Here is a 9,752-nt window from a genome sequence, read left to right as displayed (position 1 = left end):
TATTATATGTAGGAATCAATGATTAATCACTCATGAAATAAGACATGAATGAATGCTATTTCATGTACCTGCACTATAATGTTAAAGGTATTGGTACGGTAGTGTGTTTATGAATCTGTTCATTCAGTGCAGGTAAACCTTATGAATCCAGCCTCATGGCTTAGTGTTTAACCAAAATGATTATTATTATTATGAATCCTCAGGAAAGTGAAGGGAGATTAGTTTATGCAAAAAAACAAAACATAAAAACTGTCTAATCTCTGTACTGTATATTGTCTCTACTACTTAATGATATGGCATTATGTAATGTATGGTAATATAATGTACTGTGTGCTAACAAGAACGACCTATTAACAAGTCATTATAAACATCAATCTTCCACTTCATATACCAAATTGACATTAAAGCAGATGCAGTAAATGTAAAGGCAGTTGAAAATACCCAGAAATTGTACAAATGTTTAGTATTTATGGTTTAATATTTCATTCACTGCTGCCGGTCCCATATGAGAACATTACAGCGCCGGGTTTGTTTGGAACTATTGGAGGGTTACATGAACCACGTGACCGCGTGGTGGCGAGATCAAGGAGTCAGCGCTCTCTATCTACGGCTCTGGTGTGGCTGAAACACCTAAACTCAATAATTAGAAAGGGGGTCAACATACTTTTGACCAATGTTTAAATGTTTATTGTAAAATTGACCAAATACTAAATAGACAATGTTTAAAAATAGCAGATTCAGCTACTATAGCCACACCCATTTTTTTTTTTTTTTTTTAACTAACATTATTTATGTTTTCTTTCTAAGATTCCCAGATCTCTGCTGCTCAACGATGTTAGAAATTCAAAGGTACACAAGGACATATGTACACACTATACATGGCCAAACGTTTGTGGACACTCCTCCTAATTATTAAGTTTGGGTATTTGGCAACATCCATTGATAACAGTCAGTGGTAACAGTCAGTCTGCGCTTCTCGAGCACCTGGGATATAAAATCAATTATATTTTACACCGATCAGCCATAACATTAAAACCACCTCCTTGTTTCTACACTCATTGTCCATTTCATCAGCTACGCTTACCATATAGAAGCACTTTGTAGTTCTACAATTACTGACTGTAGTTCATCTGTTTCGCTACATACTTTTTTAACCTGCTTTCACCCTGTTCTTCAATGGTCAGGACCCCCACAGGACCACTACAGAGTATTAGTTAGGAGGTGGATGATTCTCAGCACTGCAGTGACACTGACATGGTGGTGGTGTGTTAGTGTGTGTTGTGCTGGTGTGAGTGGATCAGACACAGCAGCGCTGCTGGAGTTTTTAAATACCATGTCCACTCACTGTCCACTCTATTAGACACTCCTACCTAGTTGCTCCACCTTGTAGATGTAAAGTCAGAGACGATCACTCATCTATTGCTGCTGTTTGAGTTGGTCACCTTCTAGACCTTCATCAGTGGTTACAGGACGCTGCCCACGAGGCGCTGTTGGCTGGATATTTTTGGTTGGTGGACTATTCTTAGTCCAGCAGTGACAGTGAGGTGTTTAAAAACTCCATCAGCGCTGCTGTGTCTGATTCACTCATACCAGCACAACACACCTTAACACACCACCACCATGTCAGTGTCACTGCAGTGCTAAGAATGATCCACCACCAAAATAATACCTGCTCTGCGGTGGTCCTAAAAAAGCAGGCTAAAAAGTATGCAGAGAAACAGATGGACTACAGTCAGTAATTGTAGAACTACAAAGTGCTTCTATATGGTAAGTGGAGCTGATAAAATGGACAGTGAGTATAGAAACAAGGAGGCGGTCATAATGTTATGCGTGAACAGCAGGGGGGCACAAAGTAATTCTGTATTTAGGGTAGAAGGTAATTCCCTCTTCTATTCTCAATCTGCACTCGCTCTCTTGGTAAGGTCATATCCTCCCATGGCTTCTCCTACCACTCCTATGATATGATGATACTCAGCTCATTCTGTCAAGTCTCAGCTCACATCTCAGCATGTCTGCGAGATATCTCACTATGGATGTCAGCTCATCATCTAAAACTTAATCCCAGCAAGATAGAGTTGATACTTATTCCTGGAGATCAATCTTCAACCTAAGACCTAGTCATCTCTGTTAATGACTTTCAGATCAATCCATCTGCCAAGGCACAAAACCTTGGTGTTGTCCTGGATAACCAGCTGTCCTTCTCTCCTCATGTAGCCAACATGACAAGATCGTGCCGGTTCCTCCTCTACAACATCAAAAAGATAAGGCCATTTCTCTCTAGAAAAGTGGAACGAAACCCACGTATTTACTAAACACTTAAGCTGAGAACTAACATGTACAACCCCAAATCAGAAAAAGTTGGGACGGCATGGAAAATGCAAATAAAATTAAAAAAAACAGTTTCTTACATTTACTTTGACTTTTATTTCAATGCAGACAGGATATTATATATTTGTTTGGTCAACTTCATTGCATTTATTAATAAACATCCATTCCTGCATTTCAGACCTGCAACACATTCCAAAAAAAAGTTGGGACAGTAAAGCATTTACCACTTTGTAATGTTGCCATTCCTTTTCACCACACTTAGAAGACGTTTTGGCACCGAGGAGACCAAGTGATTTAGTGTTTCAGCTTTTATTTTGTCTCATTCTTCCTGCAAACACGTCTTAAGATGTGCAACAGTACGGGGTCGTCGTTGTCACATTTTTTGTTTCAAAACTCTCCACACATTCTCTATTGTGGACAGGTTTTGCATTGTCTTGCATTTACATTTTCAGCATTTAGCAGATGCTTTTATCCAAAGTGACTTACTTTATGCAGTCTAAGCAATTGAGGGTTAAGGGCCTTGCTCAAGGGCCCAACGGTGGCAGCCTGGCAGTGGTGAGGTTTGAACCAGCAACCTTCTGCTTACTAGTCCAGTATCTTAACCGCTAGGCTACAACTGCCCTATGTCTTGTTGAAAAATGCATGGACGTCCCTGGAAAATATGACGTCTTGAAGGCAGCACATGTTGCTCTAAGATCTCAATGTACTTTACTGCATTAATGCTGCCATCACAGAAGTGTAAATGACCTTTGCCGAGGGCACTGACACAACCCCATACCATGACAGACCCTGGCTTTTGGACTTGTTGCTTATAACAGTCTGGATGAACCTTTTCGTCTTTGGTCCAGATCACACAGCGTCCATTTTTTTCCAAAAAAGACCTGGAACGCTGATTCATCTGACCACAATACACGTTTTCACTGTGTGATGGTCCATCCTAGATGCCTCCGAGCCCAGAGCCACTTCTGGACATGGTTAACATAAGGCTTCTTTTTTGCACAGTAAAGTTTTACGTGGCATTTGTGTACATTTGTTGTTGCAACTGGAGTTCATCTGATAATCTTTGCTCATCAAAGACTCAGCCTTTCCTGGATGCTGCTTTTGTACCAAACCATGATTACAATCACCTGTTGAAATCACCTGTTTGGAATCACATCATTATTTAGTTTTTTCACCTCATTACTAGCCCTAAATTTCCCCCGTCCCAACTTTTTTTGGAATGTGTTGCAGACCTGAAATGCAGGAATGGATGTTTATTAACAAATGAAATGAAGTTGAGCAGATAAAACATGAAATATCTCAGGTTCAAACTGTCTGCAATCAAATAAAAGTCAAAGTAAATGTAAGAAACACTGTGTTTTTATTTTATTTGCATTTTCCATACTGTCCCAACTTATCTGATTTGGGGTTGTATATTAATCCCAGGATTTTGGAACAGGATGCCCAACAAGCTCATGGCCAGGTGTCCATATACTGGCCATGTAGTGTAAATGCGCTGCTTAAATATAGAACGATGAACTGTGGTTGGTTTTGTGGAGCTTTATGTCCCCCTGGAATTGTATGATGTGTTCAGTGTTTCGAATTCAGAAACAGCTTTTAAACCTGTATCAGGGTGGCAACTCATATGGTGCTTCATATGGTGCTTCTGATGTTCTAACCTGGACCATGAAGGCCTACTTAAATCACTAGAAACCTTATGAACCTCCTTCAAAGCCACTAGCATTGCATTAGCATTCATACAGACGGCTCAGAAGCTAATCTTTGAAAGCCTCTGGTGTTTAATCATTTGGATGCTTGTGGAAATTGCAGGCTATTTATATTTATAAGCAGTCATGAAGATCCTCGAATGCTGTTTGTTTACGTGCTTTTTCACATTTGGATGGTGCTAGCGTGAAGATGTTTTCTGCTTTGGTTTTGGCACTGCTTTCAAATTGATTAATTTAGTATTTGTCAAATATTGTGTTTTAATGCACAATAAAATAAAAAAGTGATGTGATGTGTTGTCTGGTGTTTATTTTAGAGTGATTTGTTACCTTTTGTGCTAATCACTGCACTTTAGAAAAAAAGTAAACACTAGGACTGGTTTACTAAAGCAATATAATCATCTGAAATGTAATAGCTGTACAACCCCAAACCAGAAAAAGTTAAGACAGTATGGAAAATGCAAATAAAATAAAAATGCAGTGTTCCTTACATTTACTTTGACTTTTATTTGATTGCAGACGGTTTGAACCCAAGATATTTCATGTTTTATCTGCTCAACTTCATTTCATTTGTTAATAAACATCCATTCCTGCGTTTCAGGCCTGCAACACATTCCAAAAACAGTTGGGATGGGGGCAATTTAAGGCTAGTAATGAGGTGAGTCTTTGATGAGCAAAGATGATCAGAGGATCTCCAGTTTGTCAATAAATGTGTGAGAAAATGATTGAAATGTTTAAAAACGATGTAGCTCAAAGAAAGATTGGAAGGGATTTGCATATTTCTCCCTTTACAGTGTGTTTTTCAGTCAACACACTAAATAATGAATAATAAACGCTTTGAAAATATGACATTCCACAGGGGTAAGTGTTATATTTACACCTCACATGCTGCCGTTAGGAAAAAAAATATTCGTAAACATGGCATCAGTGTCAACTGTTATGTAGAAGACACACATTCAATTGTATGTATATTCAAATCAGAAAAGGTTGGGACAGTATGGAACATGCAAATTACATGTTTCATTTGTTACTTCATTTCATTTGTATATACACTAATCAGCCATAACATTAAAACCACCTCCTTGTTTCTACACTCACTGTCCATTTTATCAGCTCCACTTACCATATAGAAATACTTTGTAGTTCTACAATTACTTGTGAGCCCCCTTTCATGCTGCTCTTTAATGGTCAGGACCCCCACAGGGCCACCACAGAGCAGGTATTATTTAGGTGGTGGATCATTCTCAGCACTGCAGTGACATTGACATGGTGGTGGTGTGTTAGTGTGTGTTGTGCTGATATGAGTGGATCAGACACAGCAGCGCTGCTGGAGTTTTTTAATACTGTGTCCACTCACTGTCCTGGTGGTCCACCTTGTAGATGTAAAGTCAGAGACGATCGCACATCTATTGCTGCTGTTTGAGTTGGTCATCTTCTAGACCTTCATCAGTGGTCACAGGAACTCTGTTGGCTGGATATATTTTTGGTTGGTGGACTATTCTCAGTCCAGCAGTGACAGTGAGGTGTTTAAAAATTCCACTCATACCAGCACCATGTCAGTGTCACTGCAGTGCTAAGAATAATCCACCACCCAAGTAATACCTACACTGTAGTGGTCCTGTGAGAGTCCTGACCATTGAAGAACAGCATGAAAGGAGGCTAACAAAGCATGCAGAGAAACAGATGGTCTACTGTCAGTAATTGTAGAACTACAAAGTGCTTGTATATGGTAAGAGGAGCTGGAAAAATGGACAGTGAGTGTAGAAACAAGGAGGTGGTTTTAATGTTATGGCTGATCTGTGTATTTCTGAGCAGTCTCTTGTTTCTCTTGCCTTTCTAGTTACAACCCTTGCTTTCCGTTTCATGCACTTGACTACACTAACTGGTCTAAGTCTACCTGGCAGTAATAACATCTGTAGAGAGTTCTAGACATTTTCGGTGCAAACACGCCAGGTTCCCATCATATCTAGCAGGAGCAGCATTGTTGGCACAGCAGACTCGTCTTGCAGGCTTCAACCTCGGGTGGGTAAACAGCTTTCCGTCAGAACCACCTTGTGGTAAAACAACAGAAAATGTAGTTAAAATGTAAACTTATTAAGAGTAAAATGTAAGTTTTGCAGAGACTCTGGCATCCCTAATTATTACAGAATAAGGGAGAGCGAGTAGGTAACACAGTCATGAAGGCTTTCACAGGATGTCAGTGCCCACCTTTCACACTGTCATCAGTGGGGAGTCCTGAAGATGGCAGTTCACAGACACTTGCCATCCAATTCGATGGAGCTTGTAAAGATAAACAGCCCAAATCCAGGTGTGCAAAGCTTGTAGTGTGTCCAAGAGCACTTGCAGCTGTAATTACTGCCAAAACGCGCCTATATAATATTAACTAAAGAAATAAAGACAAAAGTCAAACACTTCAGTTATGTTTCCCCTGTAACATCAGAGTGAAAACTGTGTTTCTAGTGAGTGTGACTGTGGTAAAGTTGTTTGTGTCAGTAGGGCTGATTTGAGTATGTTAGAAACTGCTGATCTTCTGATAATTGCACACACAATGAAAACCAAACCATTTTTAGTGGTCATTACTTCTGCAGACTGAAGTGCCTTGGTAATTAAAGGTTAGAGGAGAATTGCTGGATTGATTCAAGCTGACAGATGGACCACGGTTATTCTAATATCCATTTTTATCACTGTGTGAGCAGACAAGTATCTTAGAACACACAACGCATCAAACCTTAAAACAATAAGGTTGGTTTACAAGATGGTTTACAATAGCAGAGGACCACATCGAATTCCACTCTTGTCAGACAAGGACATGCTGTTTACGCCAAAATCTGACCCTCTCATTTGCATGAAATTGAGATCCAGCAGACCAGGTGAAATTGTTTGGATAGAAAGCGGAATTCATTATCATCATTGTTTAAATAATGGCAAGCTGTCCAGGCCCTGATCCAGCAATACACCCCCACACCATCACACTACCACTGCCAAGTTAAACAGTTGGTTTATTTTCTTACTATTCGCCAGGCATTTGCCAAAGGTTTATGTTGCAGTTAATCCCAAGGTGTTCAATTTGGTTAAGGTCAGGGCTCTGTATAGGCCACCAAATTATCTCTATTTGAAGCTAGTTTTGTGCATGGGTACAGTCATGTTAATATATACTGACCCGGTATAACATTATTACCACTGACAGGTGAAGTGAATAACACTGATTATGTCTTCATCACGGCACCTGTTAGTGGGTGGAATATATTAGGCAGCAAGTGAACATTTTATTCTTGATGGGCAAGCGTGAGGATTTGAGCGAGTTTAACAGGGCCAGATTGTGATGGCTAGACGACTGGGTCAGAGCATCTCCAAAACTGCAGCTCTTGTGGGATGTCCCTGGTCTGCAGTGGTCAGTATCTATTAAAAGTGGTCCAAGGAAGGAACAGTGGTAAACCGACGACAGGGTCATGGGCGGCCGAGGCTCATTGATGCACGTGGGGAGCGAAGGCTGGCCCATGTGGTCCAATCCAACAGATGAGCTACTGTAGCTCAAATTGTTGAAGAACTTAATGCTGGTTCTGATAGAAAGGTGTCAGAATACACAGCGCATTGCAGTTTGTTGCGTATGGGGCTGCATAGCTGCAGACCAGTCAGGGTGCCCATTCTGACTCCTGTCCACCGCCGAAAGCGCCAACAATGGGCATGTGAGCATCGGAACTAGACCACGGAGCGATGGAAGAAGGTGGCCTGGTCTGATGAATCACGTTGTCTTTTACATCACGTGGATGGCCGGGTGCGTGTGCGTCGCCTACCTGGGGAAAACATGGCACCAGGATTCACTATGGGAAGAAGGCAAGCCGACAGAGGCAGTGTGATGCTTTGGGCAGTGTTCTACTATTCTGTAGTGGTCCTGGAAGAGTCCTCACCATTGAAGAACAGCATGAAAGGGGGCTAACAAAGCATGCAAAGAAACAGATGGACTACAGTCAGTAATTGTAGAACTTCAAAGTGCTTCTATATGGTAAGTGGAGCTGATAAAATGGACAGTGAGTGCAGAAACAAGGAGGTGGTTTAATGTTAAGGCTGTACATTTGTTAGCAACTGATGTGGCTGAATTCAATAATTAGTCATACTGTCCACTTTTTTTGACCTTATAGTGTATCTCTCAAAACTAATTCACTACCAGTGTTGATTCATTGGACCCTTAGACTTAGTGTAAGCTCCTGCCTTTTTCATCTGTGCCACTTTTCAGTGTAATAGTATTAAATTGTCTCAACAAGAAAAAAAAAGGAAAGTAAAAAGCAGACTAAAGACTTTAGTCATTGTCACTCTTCTCTAGTGTCATTTTTCTTTGCTGCTGGCACAGAATGACCCCTGCCATCCACACTCTTCAGCCGAAATGACAGAGCAACTTCCTTAAAGATGCCATTATCCTCATTTTCGTCTCCCATTGTTGCATTCTACTGACATAATCTCTTGTACTGAGCAAGTACAGGGACACCAGAAGAATAAATGACACTGCACAGATTCTCTAAGTGCAAAATGGTGCAAATGTGTTTCCACAGCAGGATATTACACAGAAGTGTTGAAAAACTTCAGAAAATAAATGGAACGAGAAGTACGAAAACTTTAGCATTTTGAAAGCTGGGTTGAGTTCCAGCATTTTACATGAATGAAACTACTGTTTAATGAAAGTGGTCTGGTTATTGTCGCTTATTCAGGGAATGTCTGAAGTAAAAGAAATACACAATGTGAACAAAAGTGTGGACACCTAACCATTACCTTGTTAGACACCACATTTTAAAACTATTTATTAAAAGTGAGGTGGATGTAGCAGTTTTGACCAGATTTAAGAGTGTGCCTATGAAATTTGTGCCCATTCAGACAAATGAGCATTGGTGAGATTAGGCTCTGATGTTAGATGTGAAGGCCTTAACATCATAGCAACTAGTTAGCAACAAACAAGCAGCCACCTGGTATATCATACCATCCATCAGAAAAACTACAGCAAATTTCTAGCAACACCCTTACAACCACTTGAAATATTATGACAACTGCTTAGTTTCAGTTTAGTTAGTTTTAATATTTCATGAATGTATATATCACATACACCTCCTTGTTTCACTGTCCATTTTATCAGCTCCACTTCCCATATAGGAGCACTTTGTAGTTCTACAATTACTGACTGTAGTCCATCTGTTTCTCTACATACTTTTTTTTAGCCTGCTTTCACCCTGTTCTTTAATGGTCAGGACCCCAACAGGACCACCACAGAGCAGGTATTATTTAAATGGTGGATCATTCAGGAGCTGGATCAGGTGGTGTGTGTTGTGCTGGTATGAGTGGATCAGACACAGCAGCACTGCTGGAGTTTTTAAATACCGTGACCACTCTATTAGACACTCCTACCTGGTTGGTCCATCCTGTAGATGTAAAGTCAGAGACGATCGCACATCTATTGCTGTTGTTTGAGTTGGTCATCTTCTAGACCTTCATCTGTGGTCACAGGACGCTGCCCATGGGGCGCTGTTGGCTGGATATATTTTTGCTTGGTGGACTATTCTCAGTCCAGTAGGGACAGTGAGGTGTTTAAAAACTCCATTAGCGCTGCTGTGTCATATCCACTCATACCAGCACAACACACACTAACACACCACCACCATGTCAGTTCTCATGACACTGAGAATGACCCACCACCCAAATAATACCTACTCTGTAGTGGACCTGTGGGGGTCCTGA

Source organism: Trichomycterus rosablanca, chromosome 15 (assembly GCF_030014385.1).
Source record: "Trichomycterus rosablanca isolate fTriRos1 chromosome 15, fTriRos1.hap1, whole genome shotgun sequence".
Classification (NCBI taxonomy): domain Eukaryota; kingdom Metazoa; phylum Chordata; class Actinopteri; order Siluriformes; family Trichomycteridae; genus Trichomycterus; species Trichomycterus rosablanca.
Note: the sequence above shows the minus strand (reverse complement) of the source record.